The sequence below is a fragment of the Phyllopteryx taeniolatus genome, chromosome 18, assembly GCF_024500385.1.
Source record: "Phyllopteryx taeniolatus isolate TA_2022b chromosome 18, UOR_Ptae_1.2, whole genome shotgun sequence".
Lineage (NCBI taxonomy): Eukaryota > Metazoa > Chordata > Actinopteri > Syngnathiformes > Syngnathidae > Phyllopteryx > Phyllopteryx taeniolatus.
In genome coordinates, this window is record NC_084519.1 from 9,744,297 (window position 1) to 9,764,571 (window position 20,275).

Consider the following 20,275-nt stretch of genomic DNA (forward strand, 5'->3'; position numbering starts at 1 on the left):
TGCGTAAAACTGGTAGCCCTTTGCTTTAATCAGTACCAAAGAAAGGATCCTTTGATTCTGTACAAAAACAGAAGATTAAATGTTAATCAAATAATTAATTAATGATAAATTGATATGCTGTAACTGAACATAGGTACCTGACAAGGTGACACAGGTTTAAAAAGAACAAATAGAGCTGAGCATTTTACTTGTATTATGTTGATCTGTTCTTCCTCAATGCCCTGCAATCAATGAATTAGGATATGGTGGAAAACTCAATAAATTAGAATTTTACTGTACATAAGAAAACATTAAAAGGATTTTTGCACTTTTAATTAGGTAGGAATTGGGCCTGTGAAAGGTATTTGCCTGTCTTTGATATATCCAAATAATGTGAAACATTTTGAATTGAATATTAGAATTTGTTGAGATGCACCTGCAGGTTATGTGAAGTCAGCAAACTCGCATGGAAAACAGTTAGACTCTCGCAGTGTCCTAATGCAGTGCAATTGTTAGATGCACTATTAACCCAAAGTGACATTTTTCCCAGTAATATTGATAGCTATTCCATTATTAATTAAATATGCCTGATAAAATGCAATTATGAAGTGATTCTATTTTAAACTATACATTTAATGTATATGATGACCATTTTTAATATTGTTTTATCAAACTAATTTGGTTTAATTAGATATTTAATAATTTAAGTTAAAAATAATTCAATTTGATATTTTTTATATTAAATTATTTATATGGTACTTGTCAATTGGGCAGGGCAAAGGCGTTACTCTCCTTTTTGTGTTCAATACTATATGTACAAATTGCAAGCCAAAAACACCAAATAGTGTTTTTTTTTTTTCTTGGCTGTCATTGGTATCATCTTTGCTTTAGTTATTATTTTGTCATCAAAATCCAGGATGGAAGAAGGTGCTTGATGATTCCTGCATAAATACATAAATAATAGTCAGCAGTCAAACAGGCAAAAACACACATCTCATTTTCATGCAGACATGTAATTAGTGTCCACAGCCTCTATTTCCCAGGAGATGACTACTACGGGCCAGCATATGCTAGTAATCCTCAAATACCTGACTCACAGCTTTAATTAACTCTTGGTGCAGATTGCCAACCGCTCCAGCCCTCCATCCAAAGAGAGATGAAGCTTTACGGCATCATGGGTGAAAATAGACTGTACATCACACTTTGAAACAGAGTTGTGTGGGCGGATGTAAAGCCTGAGCAATCACAGAATCCTTTTGTCGATCTTTTCATGCCACCTGTACTTTGAGTTCTACTTGTCTTCTAGAGAAGAGATGTGCAAACTGAACCGAGTAGAAGGGAGCAGGCCCTTGCGTTGATGTCGAACAACATTTTAAGGAGACTACAAGGAAAATCCAGCAGTACGTTATCTACCGGTGCGTCTCTGTTCTTCTCAAGTTGGAGGTGAGGGACAGACTGACTGAATGTAGTTTGTTAATGTGATATTGTCAGTGGCGTTTATATGTGAAAGCATTTAGTGCTGGACTACATACAGTATCAGGAAGACTCTAGTACTCTCACTTACAGTAGTGGCTAATGTGTGTTTTTAACAACTTGGCAAACAGACTCACTATGCTGTTTCCTTGGAAACGTGATGCAGCGTAATCAGCTGCCACATACTCCAAAAAAAGGGACAGGGAAAGAGGCTGGTCAGATTGATTGGAGGGAAAAAAAAGTACATACATATAGTCATACACATTGATTTTACAATGGCAGCACTAGTAGGTAGTCATGGTGGACTAGTGCTCAGCCTCACAGTCAGGAGATCCAGGTTTGAATCAATTTTGGAGTTTGCATGTATAAAAAAAACACACACTTTTGTTTAATTGTCCTCTGGTAGGAATGTGATCGTGAATGCTTGTATTAATCTACGCCCTGCATGGGCTACCAGTCAACCTGGAGTAAGCTCCAGCGTACCCTCAAATCTAATGAGGACACGCGCTATATTATTTTACAACACATCAGTCACTAGCCTTTCAGCAAAATTTCTTTTTTTCCCACATATTTACTGCATACTTCTTTTAGCTTCTGACAAAACACAAAATAAAGCTAATATAAATAGGTTTCGCTTAATTCGGACAATAAGCTTAAGCTATTAATGCCACGTCGATTCTTTCAATTGAGCTCTAACCTCTCCCAAGGTCCTTAACCCTCCTGTTTTATTGTGGGTCAAACGTTTTAGGATAAAACTAATTCTGCCAGCTTGATCTTTTCCCTTTATTAGTTTTTGAAATTACTTTCTGAATTAGCATTTTTTTCCAATGCTTAGTCCTCTTGTGTTAATTTCTTCTGAAGAATGCTCATGGGTGAGTGTGACTTGTTGTGTTTAATGATTTAAATTAAATAAATAAATAAATAAAGCAGTGCAAATATACTAACTAACTAACTAACCAACCAACACGGTGGAAACCACTTCCTCTCGCCTACTGTTTGTATAACATGTCTCACATCACAAGTTAGTCCCCACAGTAGAAATCACAGGAAGAGAGTTTGAAACTACAATGTACTGGAGTTACCAGATAAGGTAACACTTAACCTGGCTTCTTCTTTTTTTTCTACAAACCCCAATTCCAATTTAGTTGGGACGTTCTGTAAAATGTAAATAAAAACAGAATAAAATGATTTGCAAATGCTTTTCAAACTACATTCAATTGAATACACTACAAACATAAGATAATGTTCAAACTCATGAACATTATTCTTTGTTTTTTTTGCAAATATTCTCTCATTTTGAATTTGATGCCTCCAACGCATTATAAAAAAGCTGGGAAAGTTGAGGAATGCTCAAAAAACACCTGTTTGGAACATTCCACAGGTGAACAGGTTAATTGGAAACAGGTGTGAGCATCATGATTGGGTATAAAAGGAGCATCCGCGAAAGGCTCAGTTTTTCACAAGCGAGGCTGGGACAAGGGTCACCACTTTGTGAACAACTGCGTGAGCAAAGAGTCACAACAATATTTCTCAATGTACAATTGCAAAGAATTTAGGGATTTCATCATCTATGGTGCATAATATCATGAAAAAAATCGGAGAATCTGCAGAAATATATGCACATAAGCGGCAAGACGGAAAACCAACATTGAATCCCCATGACCTTCGATCCCTGAAGCTGCACTGCATTAAATAATAGGATCACTACTTTATGTAAAGGATATTGCCATGTCGGTTTGGGAACACTTCAGAAAAACATTCAGTTAACACAATTCATCGCTACAGCTGCAAATGTTAAAACGACCATGCAAAGCCAAAGCCATCTATCAACAACACCCAGAAACGTGACTGGCTTCTGCGGGACCAAGCTCATTTGAGATGGACTGACGCAAAGCGGAAAAATGTGCTATTGTCTGACAAGTCAACATTTCAAATAGTTTTTGGAAATCATGGACGTCGTGTCCTCTAGGCCAAAGAGCAAAAGGACCATCCGGAATTGTTATCAGCGCAAAGTTCAAAAGCCAGCATCTGTGATGGTATGACGATGTGTTAGTGCCCATGGCATGGGTAACTTTTACATCTATGAAGGCATGCTGAAAGGTACATACAGGTTTTAGAGCAACATATGCTGCCATCCAAGCAACACATTTTTTCACAGATGTCCCTGAAGCGTGGCTTTGTAGTAAAAGACTGTAGTACTAGACTGGTGAAAAATTTTCACCTATCAAAACGGGTAACAAAACAACGTGACGGGCATCTTTACATTGTTAATCCATTTGTCTACGGGGGTTGGGCTGCACCCCCCAAGAACGCCGCCATGGGCGACTTCCCCTGTTGCATCTTAAAAATCCATCCATCCATCATCCATCTTCTATACCTTTCCTCTCCCGGGTCCAGTCAGGTAAATCACTATCCAGCTTTAGAATCATCATCAGTTTTGAGTTTCAGCCAGATTTTGTCACACGTCGCTTGTGTCAGACAACACTCTCTGCTGACAAGGGTGCTTTATGATAATCACAAGAGCTGAGAAATTTCACATTTGCGCTCAAAAGAAAGCTTTTGTTCCTCAGTTTGGACAAAGAAAAAAGAAAAGAAGTTCGTCCATGCCCCCACCCAAAAAAAGACACCCAATCTGCTTTTGGTGGTGAATCACTGCATCAGCAACTTGTCTTTCAGATCAAGCTGTAATCTCGCCGCCTTCTCCTCAATCGCATTAGAGTGACTGAGCGTGAGAGTGTTCTTTCACTTGAATGCAGAATGTACTGTGATGGTGTTGGTGGTGGTTGGGTTGTGGGGTTCTATGACAGTGACTTACTCTCCCTGTGTTTGAGCTGTCATTGCAGGTGCAGGCAGGCGGGGGGCTAAACGTGCTGAAGGCACATCCTCAGACCAACTGTCCATAAAAAAAAAATGACGCCTTTCAACATCTGTTGCATGCTACTGTCCTATTTTCCAACCTCAGCCCCCCGTAAATCCTGTCAGAGCGTGTCCGTATCCTGGCCAACCACCGGCTCAGCCCCCGCTCCTCCCCCTAGCCCTCCTTCCCCACCTCATGTGAGTTTGAAAATCCACAACATAACACCTGGAGTGTCTCCTCGGGACAATATGTGCTGCTTCTGGTGAGAAAATGCTCACTGTGCTCACATGTGATGGGTGCAACATGGAGGAGGAGTGGGAGCGTGTGTACCTATATATCTTAACACGTGTGTACGTGTTTGTGTGTGTGTGTGTATATATGTGTGTGTGTGTGGGGGGGGGGGGGTAATGGGGCTATACAGTATGTACATGCTTGAACTGGGTCCAACTGCTCGGCCCTTTTTTTCTCTCTGCAGGGGGTTGTGATGTCATCCTCCCACCACTGCGCTTTCTTTCACACCAGTGTGAGTCACATTGCTCCAGCTCTCGGAGTGTGTGTGTGTTCACACGCTCCATCCGAGAAATACTTCTGAATGCTTTATACCCCTCTACCTCTTCCTGAACGTCTCCACTTTGTATGTCTCTACAAAGACAGGCTGAGCTTGGAAAGATTTTGACAGCGCCTAAGATGTTTTGACACCCTCATATGGCATGTGCACCTCAAGTGATGCACTCCAGTCCAAGTAAGTCAAAGAGTCTTAAAGGGCTTCATAATTAATGCATAGCCCTGTCTTATAATGGACTACACAAAATGCTATCTTAAACCCACATGGGACTCTCTCCAACTCGCTCCTCTTGGCCCATGGCGAAACATTTTATCCATCCATTCGTTTTCTACAGCGCTTGTCCTCACTATACACACTACTCTTGGTTTTCGCTGCGCTTACCTTGTGCGGAGTGCCCACCTCGTGTGCAGCCTCTCGTGAGGTGCAGTGCCCTTAATGTATCCCACAATGATTCTTGAAAAGCAGTGAACACCCGATGGTCACTAGGTAAGCAATATATCCCATGATGCATTTGGTTGATACAGAAAAAAATAAATAATTACTTTCTAGGTTAGTTTGATTTTTGGCACAAGACAAATTCATGGGTTGTGGTGTAAAAATATCTTCAATATAAGTACAGCAACATATTACAAGACTGGCTGATGATGTACTTCGTTGTAATAATTGATAAGCAGAATATGGATGGATTGTTGGAATGAGTGAATAATTCCGAACCCATGTTATTTTTACGCATTCCAAAACAATTTCCCTCATAGAAAATAATGTAAATAGAAATAATCTGTTCCAAACTGTTGCCTTCATAAAGCTGTCAATAAAGTGTTAAAAATATGCCAAGCACTGTTAATAAGAATATAAAATCCCTAAAACTGAGCTGCGTCATAGATGTTTGGCACACGTTTCACTTTTTAACATTCTCACTTGTTACTCCGGTGTAAAAAGAAGTTAACCATTGGCAAACAAACAAAACAGTCTAATTGTGTTGAATGTGATTCAGTCTTCAAGTAATTCCCATGTACAGGGGGTCCCTAAACAAAACGTTCCGTCCCTACGGCGGCGACTTAATCTGAAGTTGAATCCGCCTAAACAAATATAAAAGAATCAAAGAAGAAAATAAGAAAATCCTGCTTGCTGTGCTGAGCTATGGCGAGGTACTCAGTGTTCTGGTGTGATGCCATGCACAGCCATGGTTTCAAGCACTGAAAGTTTGTGTGACCGAGAGGCCTTTTTTCCCCGAAAATGTTGGATGAATTCTGAATAGTGGTTAGCTGCACTGGAAAGAAAAACACAGACTTGAGATAAGGCATCTGTTCTGTCTCTAAATGCAATATGTGACTTTTAAATCCCTGTAGGCCGCCAGAAAAAGAAGAAAAAAACAGATACTGAATAGAGAATTTGTTTTGCCCTTAGATTTTTTATTACCGCTGCCTGGAGGCACATGCATGGAATTAAATATATACAGTATCGAGTATATAATCTGACCCCTGTCTTTCATATGGCTGACATTCAATTTAGTGGACAGCAGCCTGTACTAGCTGACATAGTGAAGAGAGGTTTGTTTTTTAATTGCATACGGGTGTCACGGATTGCATTTAGACAATTGGGTTTCGATAGCAGCGGTACGGTGGACGACTGGTTAGAGAGTCTGCCTCACAGTTCTGAGGACCAGGGTGCAATCCCCGGCCCAGCCTGTGTGGAGTTTGCATGTTCTCCCCGTGCCAGTGTGGGTTTTCTCCAGGCACTCCGGTTTCCTCCCACATCCCAAAAACATGCGTGGTAGGTTGATTGAAGACTCTAAATTGCACGTAGGTGTGAATGTGAGTGCGAATGGTTGTTTGTTTAAATGTGCCCTGCGATTGGCTGACAACCAGTTCAGGGTGCACCCACGCCTCCTGCCCGTTGATAGCTGGGATAGGCTCCAGCACTCCCGCGACCCTAGTCAGGAGAAGCGGCTCAGAAAATGGATGGATGGATAGCAGCCCAGTGAAATATTGTGGTTAGTACGTTTCTGCCTCACAGTTTTGAGGTTGTGGGTTTGAAGGGCGGTGGCCCTGGGCATCCACCTTGGGTGTGGGGAGGTGGGGGGCATCCAAACAGGTCAGGGTGAGCATTGATTCCCCACCACCAGCGAAGGTTTATTTTCATGGGTGACATTTTTTTTATCTCCCTCCTCCATTTTGCATGTGCTCTCCATGCTTCCATGTTTGAGTACTCAGGCTTCCTCCTACCATTCCAAAAACGTGTTCGGTTAATTGAAGACTAAAATTGTCCTGAAGTGTGAATTTGCACGTGAATGGTTGTTTGTCGGTGCCCTGGGATTTGCTGATTTGCGACCAGTCCAGGGTGTAACCCGCCTCTTCCCCACAGTCAGCTCACCCGCGACCCTAATGAGGACAAGCACTATAGAAAATAGATGAATGGCTGGAAGAAAATATGGAGTACTTCTGCCCCTTTGCAGTTACAACAGCTTCCACTCTTTTGAGAAAAGTTGTTCTTAACTAAATTCATCCAAACATGCTGTGCTGTACTTGTTTTGTGCACCATGTAAGACAAAAAGGCTTTCCCCAAACTGTTCTTGTTAGAATGGAAGTAAAGAATAATGCCAAATGTCTTTCAGGATGAGTTAAAAGAGCCCTGATTGATGCTTTGTATGAATGTGTTGATCTTTGTGGGGGTTGAAGAATGGACTTTGTCATGGAGTTGAATCATTATTTGTCTTCATTTAGTTAAAAAGGATACCACAATTACTTTTTTTGTCCTTCTCCAATGTCTGTCAATCAGCTGACTGAGCGACTATCTTGGCGATAATGCAACAGGATTGTAATTACACACTCTTCTAATGAGACACACTTGTCTCTCCACCCCACAAAAACAAGTGCATCCAATTCTGTCTATTTCCAGAGCACACACACGTCTGCATTACGCCTCTCAGCAAAGCGGAGAAAAGAGGCGGCGCATGTGAAAACAACTTGTCGCCTTTCTTCATGTCAATCTCCATTAGTGTTGGAGTGCCGCTTGAGTGCAGCACTGTGAATGGACTCTATTCTTTCAGTTCCCCCCACAACGCAGACAGGAATTCCACCGCTCTGCCTCTCTGGGTTACTGCGGTCGTGTAATCTGGAGGTGGTCGCCCCGAGTCTGTGACAGCTTAATAAACATGTCTCCCAGAACAAGGCAATGCCATCACATTTGAAAAACCTCAAGTTTAACGCTGTGATGCCAAAGTAAAGATAAAATAATGATTTTTTTTGAGCCACGCTGGGGGAATTCAGTCAATGAGGTCAACAGCTAAGCTTTAAAATGACACTTTTGGTTAGGCTTTTTATTTTTCAAGCCACGCGTACGGTCAATTGAATAGCAATGCTAAGTTATAAATGCGGAAAATTCTCCAAATCACAAATAAAAGGGATCATGAAATAATAATTGAGTGCTAACAAGTTCAAACTTTTGCATTATAAATGTTTGTGGCCCATTTATCACTGCAAACAAGAAGTCTGCCAGGACAATTGGGTGTACTCGGGTATATTTTGCTTGCTAGCCATCCGTGCAGCCGTTTTCTACAGTGCTTGTTTGCAAGGTGGGGTACACCTTGGACTGGTCCCCAGCCAATCATAGTGCACATATACAGGACAAACAACCTTTCACGCTTACATTCACACCAAGGGACAGTTTAGAGTCAGAGAACAAATTTCGTGTGCACGCATGCATGTTCATGACAATAAAAAAAAAAAGATAAATCCGGAGTACCCGGAGAAATCCGATGCAAACAAGGAGAGAATATGCAAACTTCTGACAGGCGGCCATAGCCGAGATTTGAACCCAGAAACGTTTGAAGCAGACTTGCTAACCACAAGGCTCGGGTGGAACCCATCTACTGTAATCTCCATGAAATGTGTCGAAGAATTGGATCAACAAATGAAGATCATTTGCATGCATCAGCAGCCCTCTGAGAGTAAGGTGGTTTTATTGCTTTATTGTCTTCTCAATATATAAACCACATTAGGTGTAATGTTGTTTAAAGAGTTCTGAAAAACATAACGGTAATTAAAGAAATGGCATAGTTTTCAGGGCAGCACTGCAACTAATTTCTCAGTGTATTGTTATAGACTGATAGTGTCCCTGTTGTGTTCTCCGTGGTTAGATCCGTATTGGATGTTATTTTGTCGCTAACTCATTAAGGTTACTTGAGCCAATCCCAGTGGGGAGCAATTTTTCACCAGAGAACAATACAAACCACCTACACAAATAACCGCCCCATGACACAAAAGGGTGGGTAGCGTTGAGACCCACAGAGCTGCAGGAACCGATGAGGTTTTTAATGATGGTAATCTTCTTCCCTTTGTCTTTATTAGATCGTTATATAAACCGCAATATGATCATTTAAGATTAATGAATGCATAGGTGGAAGATGGAGACAGATGCACATAAATTTAAATGGTAATTATTTCAAAAAAAAAAAAAAAAAAAAAAGTCAGCTGAACCAGAGTAAATATGTTAGAATGAATTCCTGCGTTTCAATTTGAAGTGCCTATTCAGTGTCGTAATCATATCAGTGTTTTTACTTTGATTGAATATTAAAAGGGAGGAAATAGGAGATAGGCTTACATGGAAAAGGATGACGCGCTGTGGCGACCCCTAACGGGACAAGCCGTAAGGAAAAGAAGAAGAAGAAGAAGAAGATATCCATCCATCCATCCATTTTCTTTACCGCTCATCCTCACTAGCGTCGCGGGCTGCTGGAGCCTATCCCAGCTAACGTCGGGCGGGAGGCCGTGTACACCCTGAACCGGTCGCCGGCCATTCGCAGGGCACATAGAAACAAACAACCATTTGCACTCACATTCACACCTATGGGCAATTTAGAGTCTACAATCAACCTACCACGGATGTTTTTGGAATGTGGGAGGAAACCGGGGCGCCCCGATAAAACCCATTCAGGCACGAGGAGAACATGCAAATTCCACACAGGCGGGGCCGGGATTTGAACCCCGGTCATCAGAACTGTGAGGCAGATGTGCTAACCAGTCGTCCATCGTGTCGGCTGAAAGGGATATATAATGGAAAATTCACTTTTTATTGTTTGTATACAAATAGTTGGGTCTGAAATGTGTGAAATTACGCAGCCAAGTAAATATTTTGTCTTCTGCCTATTTCTGAAAATGTATCTGTGAGCAAGCAGTTCTACTAATTTACATAATAACACCCCCACACAAGTTTTTCTGCCATGACATAATCTACTAGGCTGGTAGAAGATCCAGAGCAACTTTCAAGTGACGGCCAGCGCCTTGCTACTGGGCTACACGGAAGCACCATCATGTCAAAGCCAAGCAAATACTCAAATGCCGTTTAACCATGTTAGTCGTGCAACCTCCTTTGCACGACAATTTTAAAAAAAGTGTTGCACTTAGCCGACTGGCCGTTTATTTTAACAAAGTTAAGCCACATTTTCGATCGCTGTTGCGCGCACACACTCAGTGCTGGTTCTTCTTCGTTGGTGGGTGGCGGACTGGACATCAAAACTACGAACCAACATTTTGTAAATGTGAACAATTCCGGGAGAATGAGAACGTTAGGTCTCGGTTCAAAATGATTCTCGAAACTCGATGCTCAGCCCTAAATAGGAAAGATCGTGTCAAAGTGATTTCAGAGTAAAAACAGCACGATGTTTTGGCAGTGTTGTAGGCTTTAGTGAAAAAGAAAAAGCATGGAGAAACTTGAAGAAGCCTGAAAAAGACTTTGACGTCTCCAAATAGCTGTAGCTCATGGAGGTGCCTGAATTCTCAGAGCTCCTGCCGTGTCTTTGTCAATGAATGAACCCATTCCCTTTTTCTTGTTGCACCTCATCATCTCCTCTACCTCCTCAGTAAATGTAAAGCCAGGGCTGCAGCCTACTTCACATCCAAACAAGGAGAAAAATGCACCATGCTACTTCTGTTTGAGCGCTTAGCAACCAGCAACAAACAGGGCAAACTTTAGCCGGGCCACCGTCCCCCCTGTGCCCTACCCCGCGGTGAACGCCGTGCAAAACAAGTGCAGTGTGAAAGCTGCATTAGTCATGCCATTCCAACTCAGCCGCTAGTTGTCATGGTAATGACCTCCACACTTTCCATTGGCCCAGTATTATGAGGGCTGGCTCACTTGCATGAAGCCACCCTCTCAAACGGCCTAGTTTCAGCAAGACAATAAATAGGGTGTGTGCAGTTTGTTATAATTCTTGACCCTTGGAATATTTTGTTGAAAAGACATGGAAATAATTTTCAATTGTATAAGAAAAGATATGTCACCTTTAAGGCTGACTTTACACAGGATGTTCACAAACTCCCTATACAATTTTATACAGTACTTCATAGTTACCAAACTTAAAGAAAACCTTCAATCAAGTCAGTCGTCAACCTTCACACATGTATAAAAAAATGGCTGATGGACACTGTGGTCTATGAATATTTCACCAAGTGGAATGAGAAAATCAATTTACTGTATACTTACTCCTTTTAGGCAATGTCTCACCTCACTTGTGAAGGAGAAGGAACTAAAACATATATAAATGCATTTAGTAAACAGCATCAAACTCACTGACAGTGTTCTAAAAGTTTCTTGAACTAAACTTGTCCCAGAGACTCCGATTGTTGCAGGAGATTGTTGCCAAGGCAACGTGCTTGCCTGTTCTCCCTGCCATCTTTTTCTCCGACATCGCGAGACTACACTGCACATCCATTGCCTCTCTGTTTGTTCTCGCGAGAGTTGCGGTGTGCCCTGGGAGCCGGGTGACCTCATCGATGGCGAGAGGCGGAGCGAATCGCTTGCAACTTTTGATGAACTTCTGATTTGAACAAACCAGAGGCGGCAGGCGCACTGCACGACACACACACACACGCACACACACACATATATATGAAAAAACAAAAAAGGGACGCTTTTGACTCGACAACCTCTCATACTCTGCATGTTTTTTTTTTGCTTTTTTTTTTTTTTTTTTACTGAACGTCAGCGACTGCCCGGGGAGGGTGCGAATTTGTTCCTTTACCACGCCACGAACGAAGGAAAAGGTGGACATGAGAAGGTGCCGTGAATGAAAAGGTGAGTTCACGCTGAAACACATCTTATTCTAAACATATTAAGACGTTTTGTGCTCGTATTTTTTGTGTGTGTGCACGCGTGTTGGATGCTATTCGCTCCTCTTCGTTTGGGGGTTTGTTTTGTGCCGTTCAGTTTGATTGCGTTTCCTCGAGTAAACCGAGCGGAAAAAGTTTAGCGAGCGGTCGAAACACTACTATCCGAGTGAATTAAACCTAAAACCAGAGGCAGAATCTCTTTAATTGCTAAGCAGTGCCGTAAATATATACTGTATAACCGCGTTGCTTTTAATTGCCTTTAGTGTGACTCTCCGCCGGCGGAACATACATCGCCGAAACGACTGTTCACCGTTACTCCGGTGGAGAAACAGGAAACATTCTTCAGATAGTGCCAATTGTTCTGTTTGCAACGTAAATTAGGATGGCTATGCTGCAGCCGCTCTGCTTTCCTGTGTGCATGTCGATCCTTTCCCATGGGGACGATGCATCTGCTACTGAGAGATTTATTCTTATCAGTGTGTGCATGGTTTTAGTTCCTGGCATTGTTGGTTTGATTATTTGATCAAATATTTGTGTATATGTGACTATTAGTGTAGAAGTGCTGAGCAATGCATTGGATCTGTGTTGTGTGGCTGGTCTGCCTGAAGCACCCTGATGCTCAGTCAAAGCCTCATCAATCAAAATGGTCGACTGTGGAGGCTATTTCCAACATTGAATGGTGACATAACGCTACATTCAATTGATTCAGGTCAATATTGAAGTGAGCTCAATTAAGTTCCTGTTTGCATTCATTGCTTCATGCAGTCATCTATGGAAAGCTGTTCAAGCACTTAGTCGATATCCTTAATATCATCTACTTAGGCTTTGACCTAACTAGTAAACAATTCAGGGCACTAGTACAGTAATTTTTTTCCCACTACTTTATGACATTTCTGCACATTGGTATGCCAACTTTGGCATACTAATAGGACAACTATGTGTTACTAGTGAGGCAGAACTGTGTACAAGTTGACATCAGCATGCTACTGGTGTGACTAGTGAAGTACTAGATGTTAACTAGAAGAATTTTATGATGTCACTAGAAGTACGAGGAGCACAAAGTTGTCAGCTAGTGCACAGTTTTGCCTCACGAGATACTTAAATCATCCACAGGGGAAATTGTCTGTTCCAGTCCTCCCCACAATGAAAACCAACCAAAAAAAAAAACAAGGCAAAGCAGGGATGGCGCACAATGCATTATTCATTCATTCATTCATTCATCTTCCGTTCCGCTTATCCTCACAAGGGTTGCGGGCATGCTGGAGCCTATCCCAGCTATCTTCGGGCGAGAGGCAGGGTACACCCGAACTGGACGCCAGCCAATCGTAGGGCACATATAAACAAACAACCATTCACACTTTTTGACAATGCAATGTTGATGGCTCAAAACACATGAAATTTTTTTGTCTATCTTTAAAAGTGATGGTTTTGGAGATGCTAGGATTCCACCTGACGCCAGCGATTATAACATCTATACAAGTCTTAGTACTTAGTGCAAGTACTAGTGCCAAAATTGTCCTAATAGAACTAAGATTGTACTAGTCCCTGAAGCCAAAACCTAATAGCAAAAATATATATATTTTTCCCTCACTCGTAAGACAATTCAGCAGACTAGTTGAATGACTGTGACTTACTAATACCATTTTTTTTAAACTACTGTCTTCCACTTGGCACTAGTAGTGGGAAGAACATTACTAGTTCATTCGACTAGAACATGTACCTTAAGATGGATATCAAGTATACAGTAAATTCTCAAACTGGATTTCCATATTTGTACACCAAAGCAGTATGGTCACTATTTTTGATTGAGGCATAATGTTAAGCACATTGCAAAGCTGCAGTTCCCCCCAACCCCTTTCTTCGTTGTTGTTTGTTACTACTGCCATTTACGTTTTTGGCGTCTGTGCTCTACCAACTTTGGCTCTACGCACGCACGCATGCCGCTTCTTCCTCAAAGACTTCGACGGACCATTCAACGACATCTAGTCCTAAAGAAATCTATCCCAGCTGGCTGAGAGGCGGGGGAACACCCTGGATTGTTCAACCATTCAGTCGCTTTGTGGTTTGTTTGCATCATACTGAAAGGCATTGGAATGGAATGAATCTCCATGAGGGTAAAACTTCCAATATAAAATCTTTATTGTTGGGAAATTTTCAAGAGAATTCATGATGGAAAATTTACATTTTAATGGCTTGTATAAGTTGTTTACAAATAGTTGGGTCTCTGGAGTGCCTGCCCACCCATCAAGTGTGAAAGTAAATATCCAAGTGAATCTTTTATAAAAAGTCTTGATTGCTTGGTGAAGTTGTTGTGGCAGTAGAAGGTCTTTGGTGATGTGTCCCTGCGCTACATACGCGTTTTTGCTTTATATTTTTAAAATTTTTTAAAAAGAAATTTTATTATATATTTTTTTGTATTTTATGGGCACTCACTTTATTCCCCACATACTGGGTTCTGCTCCCGCAAGTAGAAACCACTCTCGTGGCAAGGCTCAGTCTTCATGGTTGGCCATTGTCCCAAACAAATATGGGGCGAGGTATACAGTCGCTCACTTGCATTAGACAGGCCATTTAATTGTAAAAGTGACAACAGTAAAAAGATTGGCATAATGTGCATTGTGTGCAATATGTGCTCTACAGTTAAGTGACCTTAAAGGACCCAGAGTGTCTAGATGGCACATCCTTCAGTTTTCTTACATATTTATTTATTTGTTTATTTTTTGCTAAAAAAAAATGAATCTGGTAGTCATTTCGGAGCAATTAGTAAATAAGTAATATCCCTGGGAACGCCCCTTTTCATCACCATAATTGATTTGCCGCCATGTCTTGGAGTGACGTTAGAGGCAGAAGTGGAGACCAAATTCGCTGAGTAGCCGATGTGGACAAAGAAATGTACAGTGGACCCCAGCATACTCACGTTTCGGCCCCTGCAGATTCACCTATTTGTGGATTTTTTTTCCAAATTTTTTTCTTTTTTGTTTTACTTTTTTTTCTTCAGGTCTTTTTTTCATTTTTATCCCTTTTTGGGGGGAACTGACCCCGAAACCGTTTTGGTGGTTCATCCCTGTTTCTTCAAGAATTTTTTGGGGTTTAAAAAAAAAAATATTTTTTTCAATGCAATTATAATGGGTGTCAATTATCCGTGGATTTTTGCTATTCACGATCCACGATCCCTGTCTTCTGCTAACAGAGGGGACCCACTGTACTTGTATACTGTAAAGGGGCAGTATTTACTCGTATTTTAAATAGCACTGTCGGTCAGAATCCAAATCTTGTTGAGAAGGCATGCCATCTCCAAAATGACAACTTTTCAGGAAATAATATAATAAAAAAAGACATCTTGCTTGCATTACCGAACACCACTTTTTTGAAGTTAGTATTATACATTATATTGCTATCATATACAGTTGCACTCTCACATGAACACAACACCACCCCAAAATATGTCCAATCTCTAATTTAATATGTTTAAAAAAATCACTAATTTATCAAGCGGTCATTGTTTAAAATGGTAAAAATACATTGCGATCACCAGCCATGCACATCAAAGTCCGCGGTCACGCCGAGCCCCTAACCGGAGAAAAAGCCTTTAATATATCACAAAAGCAAATGCATGTGTAATGTCATCGTCCCAAACTGTTTTTCAAGGGTCCAAGCCTGATAAAATGGTACGAACATGGCGCCGTGCCGGCTGATGTTCGCTGTGTCCAGCCGGGTCCATCAATGTCTGCGGTCACACAATACCAGCGACCAGACAAAAACTTCATATTAGCCAACGTCTGTGTTACATCATCTTCAAAAACTATTTTTCAAAGATAATGGACGCAATTTATATAACGAAGAGCTCACAAAACTCTTGTATATAGTCGGAAATTAATCACTTTTCCCAGGTGGCTGCTCACTACAAGGAGGCATTATAGTGATCGATTTCAACAAAACAAGCCGACATAAATTGATCTAACCTCACTATTTTCACTCGTTATTGTTTCAAAAAAAACATCCAGACTTTGAATAGAGGTAACAATTATGCTGCAGGCTTGCTTGTGGGGCGACCAAGAACATCTACTACTATGAGGAAATCAGCTTGGCTTCTGGCTCTGATGTCGCAAACTCAAGAAGTTTTTTGACCGAAATGTGGTCGGGCCAAAATCTGCTGCACACCTTCAGAAAATAAGCCTATAATAACTACTGAGTCTTTTTGGGGAGATTTTTTTTTCTGCAGACATAATTTTTAGGTCCAGAAATATAAAAAAAAAACGTGCCAATGTTCCGAGCATTAGAGAGGGCCTTTAAGATGATATAATTAATTGTCACAATATATGTGTACAAAGTTTACTGTTGAACAGTGAACAGTATTAAAGGTGAGTGAACTCACAACAAGACTTAAAAGGTAGTTCAGGTTCTGGTGAACATTCTGTTGATTTTTATTACAGTACTGACCAGTTAGCCTTATTGTACAGACTATGTCCCACTTTCCTGTCTCAACAAAGTTCGATGTCCTGTTCAATGGTTATCATCACACTTTCAATGGTCATCATCACACTTTTAGTCTGCATCACAGCAATATTCAGTATCATAAAAAAAAAAAATGCAATAAAGCAAAATAAACTTTCCTTTAAATGTTCACTGGAGCTGAAGTATTAACATTTTTTGATGTCACACATCATGGCGGTACAGGTTGAGTGTAGATTTTGAGTTTATACTGTTGTGATTATTTGCTTCATTTCTGGGTCATATTCTGTCATAATGAACATTAGACAAAGCTCATTTAAAATGTTTTCTTCATCTTTACTCCAAAACGTAGGTGGATATATTCTTGTTGATTACAGCTGTACATCATACTTTGCCTTGCAAATATCTCTCCGTATTCTTTCCTGCTGTGCGACCGCTGTTGCTTCTCCTTGCTCATTCTCCATTCTCCGCCTCCCACAATTCCATTCACCCGTCAGACAGCGACTTTCCCCATCTTGCTTCCTTCCTGTTGAGAAGGCATGCCAGGAAAACGACTTTGTCATCATTCCTGTCTTCTAGGCTCAACCTATCTAGACTAACACTCACACTCCCCTTCTGTTCTTTATTTGTTCATTTTTGACAGTGTTTAAAACCTCCCTGTACCTTATTTTACTGAGTTCCACCTGTTTGAAGAATGTTCTGCTCTCTTGAGAAATACCAAGGTTAACAAATATTTTGCAGATGATTTTCAGCCATACTGGGAAAAATTATTCAACATTTCCCATGATCAGGGACAGCATGATTTTGTTTTTTGATACCTTTTGAACGTTGTTGAGCTTTTTTTATTCATTTGTACTGCGTTCAAAACAAAAGTGATGTAAGTCAGCACGAATATAAGCTTGGCATGCAGTGCAGCAACAATCATATTAACAGTATATTCTCATAATGACGTTTTTCTTCTTTAAACAGCAAATTGGTTGGTCTTTCTGTGTAGTGCCACAAAAAAGCAAGATAAATGCATAATCTGTGGTAATTCTTTGACGCTGGGGGAAAGGAGGTCTAGTAAGGTATGCCGACATTACGTATTAGTTTTGGTCCACCTGCAAATTGTACAAGCGACGGGGTGCTTAAAAGTACTGGCTACACAATATTCATTCCTACTTGGCTTTGCTGTGACCTCTTTTTAGAAATAAAACTAGGGTTGCAGCCAAAGTTCCTCCAGTTGGACAGCACCTCTTTGTCATCTGTGTCTTATTAAAAAAAGAGTAGCTACAAGAATGGACAGAGTGCATTATAGAACAGCCTTGGGTTTTAGATGTGACGAATCAGCAAAACTAAAAAAGAGGTGCTACAATAGCTAGACTCTATATTCAGTGCCTAAGTAAACAGAACGAACATAATGCGCAGATGGAGAATCCTGAGAACACCCGAGTCACACTTTATGACAACAATGCTCCAATCCTCTGAGCAATTGTACAAAGATGAACAAGTAGCACAACATAACTGTCTAACGCTTAAATGTAAATTTGTTAATGTCAAGTATAGTCACAAGTAAGTCTGTAAAAGTGTAACTCTCACCATCCAACATTTATGGAAGTGTTACTGAAATTCCCACCAACTGCTTTGCCATCTGTTTCCCAAAGCCAGACAGAACTCTGAAATAGAATTCTTGTTGAATTACTTTGTCGTTATGTTGCCTGCCTGGATTGGAGGCAGTTGAGGAAGCGCTGATTTTCTGACACCACCTGATAATTACAGATGTCCAGTGGTTGCTGTAGAGAAATGGGCTATGTATCTATATACCAAAATCTATGTTGCTGTCTATGAGGCTGTTTGCACAGCACTTGTTTGTGGTAAGTACAAGGTTATGAAAAAGATAGTTTTATCAGCCATTTAAACGGTGAAAATGGTCATCTGTAAAAAGGAAGTGTTCAGTCGCATACAAAACTGTAACGGCAGAACACAGCTTTGTCTTGGCAGTTGTCCCTTTAAGGCTTCTTCAGCATTGTTTACATTTATGACACCACAGTCTGGTAGTGTCTTTCTCTTTGAGTTTCAGCACGGAACTACAGTTATGAGATATAGACAATACTCAATTTGAGGCACAGAATCTAATACAGCTCTTCTAAAGACTCATTTGGTTGTGCAGGTGTACCTAATGAAGTTCTTGGTATGGGTTAAGGTTCAGAGTACAAAACAGCATGGATGTTAATTCAAGTGAGCTTTAAATAAAGCTTCTGTAATTGGTTAACAGTGAAGGTACTCATTAATAGCACCTTTGTGCCTCTAATAAAAATAAAATGAACTGTTCACACTCACTCACTGAAGGGAAGAGAGCCTCGTAATGAAAGACATCTTGCTTAGGTTTGTAGGTCCCAGGGAGGTCCATGCCAGCAGTGGTAAAAGCACACATTTGTCTTGATTTACTGAATGCTGCTGCAAAGGATTTTGGCTGAACCATTTGTAGCCTTTCCTGCCTTACAGTTGGTTGTACTGTCTGACACAAGAAGCCAGAGATAATAGGATAGTAATGGACCCCTTGCTGTTTTCACTGCCACTTGTCGCACGGGGATGTTGTAGAATTATGCATGTTTGGATGGTTTATTTATTTATTTTTTATAAATGTAGGAAAGCCTGTGAAATGTAAAACCTTTCTGTACACGTCTCCAGGGTCTTGTTGAAGGTTACATTCTCAAGTTGTTTTCAACAAAGACAAGCAATTACCATGGAACCGCTGAATTTGAATGCCCCTGAAGTCTTAATATTTGAGCACAATATACCTCTAAAATTGCACAAAACTTCAGAGTAAGAAAATATTAATGAGCTCAGTGTGCCTCATGACAAAGTTAAAACAATTTGATGCGTGAAATACATCTGCGATGCAAATCACAAAAAGCCAAAAAATCCTTTGTAGGACTCTGGTTGACCTGAACTTGAGAATACATTTTATCTGAAGGAACAGAATTGAAATTGACATTAGTATTGTAAAATTTTGACTGTTTTCCTTTACGGATGTTTGAATTTGGAGGTTCCAACTGTGTGTGTGTGTGGGTGTGTGTGTGTGTATATAAAACAACAACAAATGTGAAGTACATAACCATCCCACAAAGGATTGCATTCAACCTTTCAGATTCCACTGTATACTGCTGATTGAATGGTATTTCACATTCACACAGGACTAATGGCTAATTTATTCAAACAGTTCCAGTGCCTACTTGACGTTCATAAGTAAGCAAGATTGAACGTCTATACCTGAAAGAATGAGGTCACAATGCCAATGTATTTAACATCTGCCTTGCAGATGGTGCAAGCAGAAACCAAAACAGGAAAGTGGCGTGCCATGATATGGAGTGCTTCTCGCAGCAACTTGAAAGTTCCCTTTGCTCATCTGAGTGGAATGGGGGTGTGGGGGGTTGACATACAGGTGATGGCACTGCAAGGCTGATGTTCTCATCTTAGATTTAATGGATCTCAGCTTGCTGTAAAAACTACAAGTTTGACAAAAGGCACACCAGTAAATTTGATTGGATTGGATTTTAGTTGAGCTATAGGAGTACAATGGCGTGCATAATGAATATGAAATCTGTACAAACACAATGGGGATGATGACATAGTTTGAAGCGTCACCTAACATCGTCAGAATAATAATAAAATCAGCGCCCCCACGAACCTCATATTAGCACTTCACTGTGTATGTCTGTGTGCTCCCATCTCTGAGGTGTGTATTTCACCTTTTTTATTTAGTTAGTTATTTTTTTTAAACAGAGGTTGAAATATTTGCCCAGGGTTGATCTGGTTAATAATTCTTAAAATATACACACATGCCAGGAAACCCAACTA

The 20,275-nt window shown here is 40.7% G+C and overlaps 1 protein-coding gene across 3 annotated transcripts in view; it reads left to right on the top strand.

The window, feature by feature from the left end:
* The first annotated feature begins 4,955 nt into the window (after positions 1–4,955).
* The window catches only part of sipa1l1 (signal-induced proliferation-associated 1 like 1), a 70,794-nt gene continuing 55,474 nt past the window's right edge, over positions 4,956–20,275 (top strand). Inside the window, exons 1-2 of one of the 3 annotated variants that reach the window (XM_061754326.1) lie at positions 4,956–5,051; positions 10,113–11,948. The gene's annotated coding sequence lies outside the window, so the exon portion shown is untranslated. Of the gene's footprint in view, positions 5,052–9,895; positions 11,949–20,275 lie in introns of those variants that run through there. The other 2 variants (XM_061754324.1, XM_061754325.1) reach the window with 2 other exon arrangements.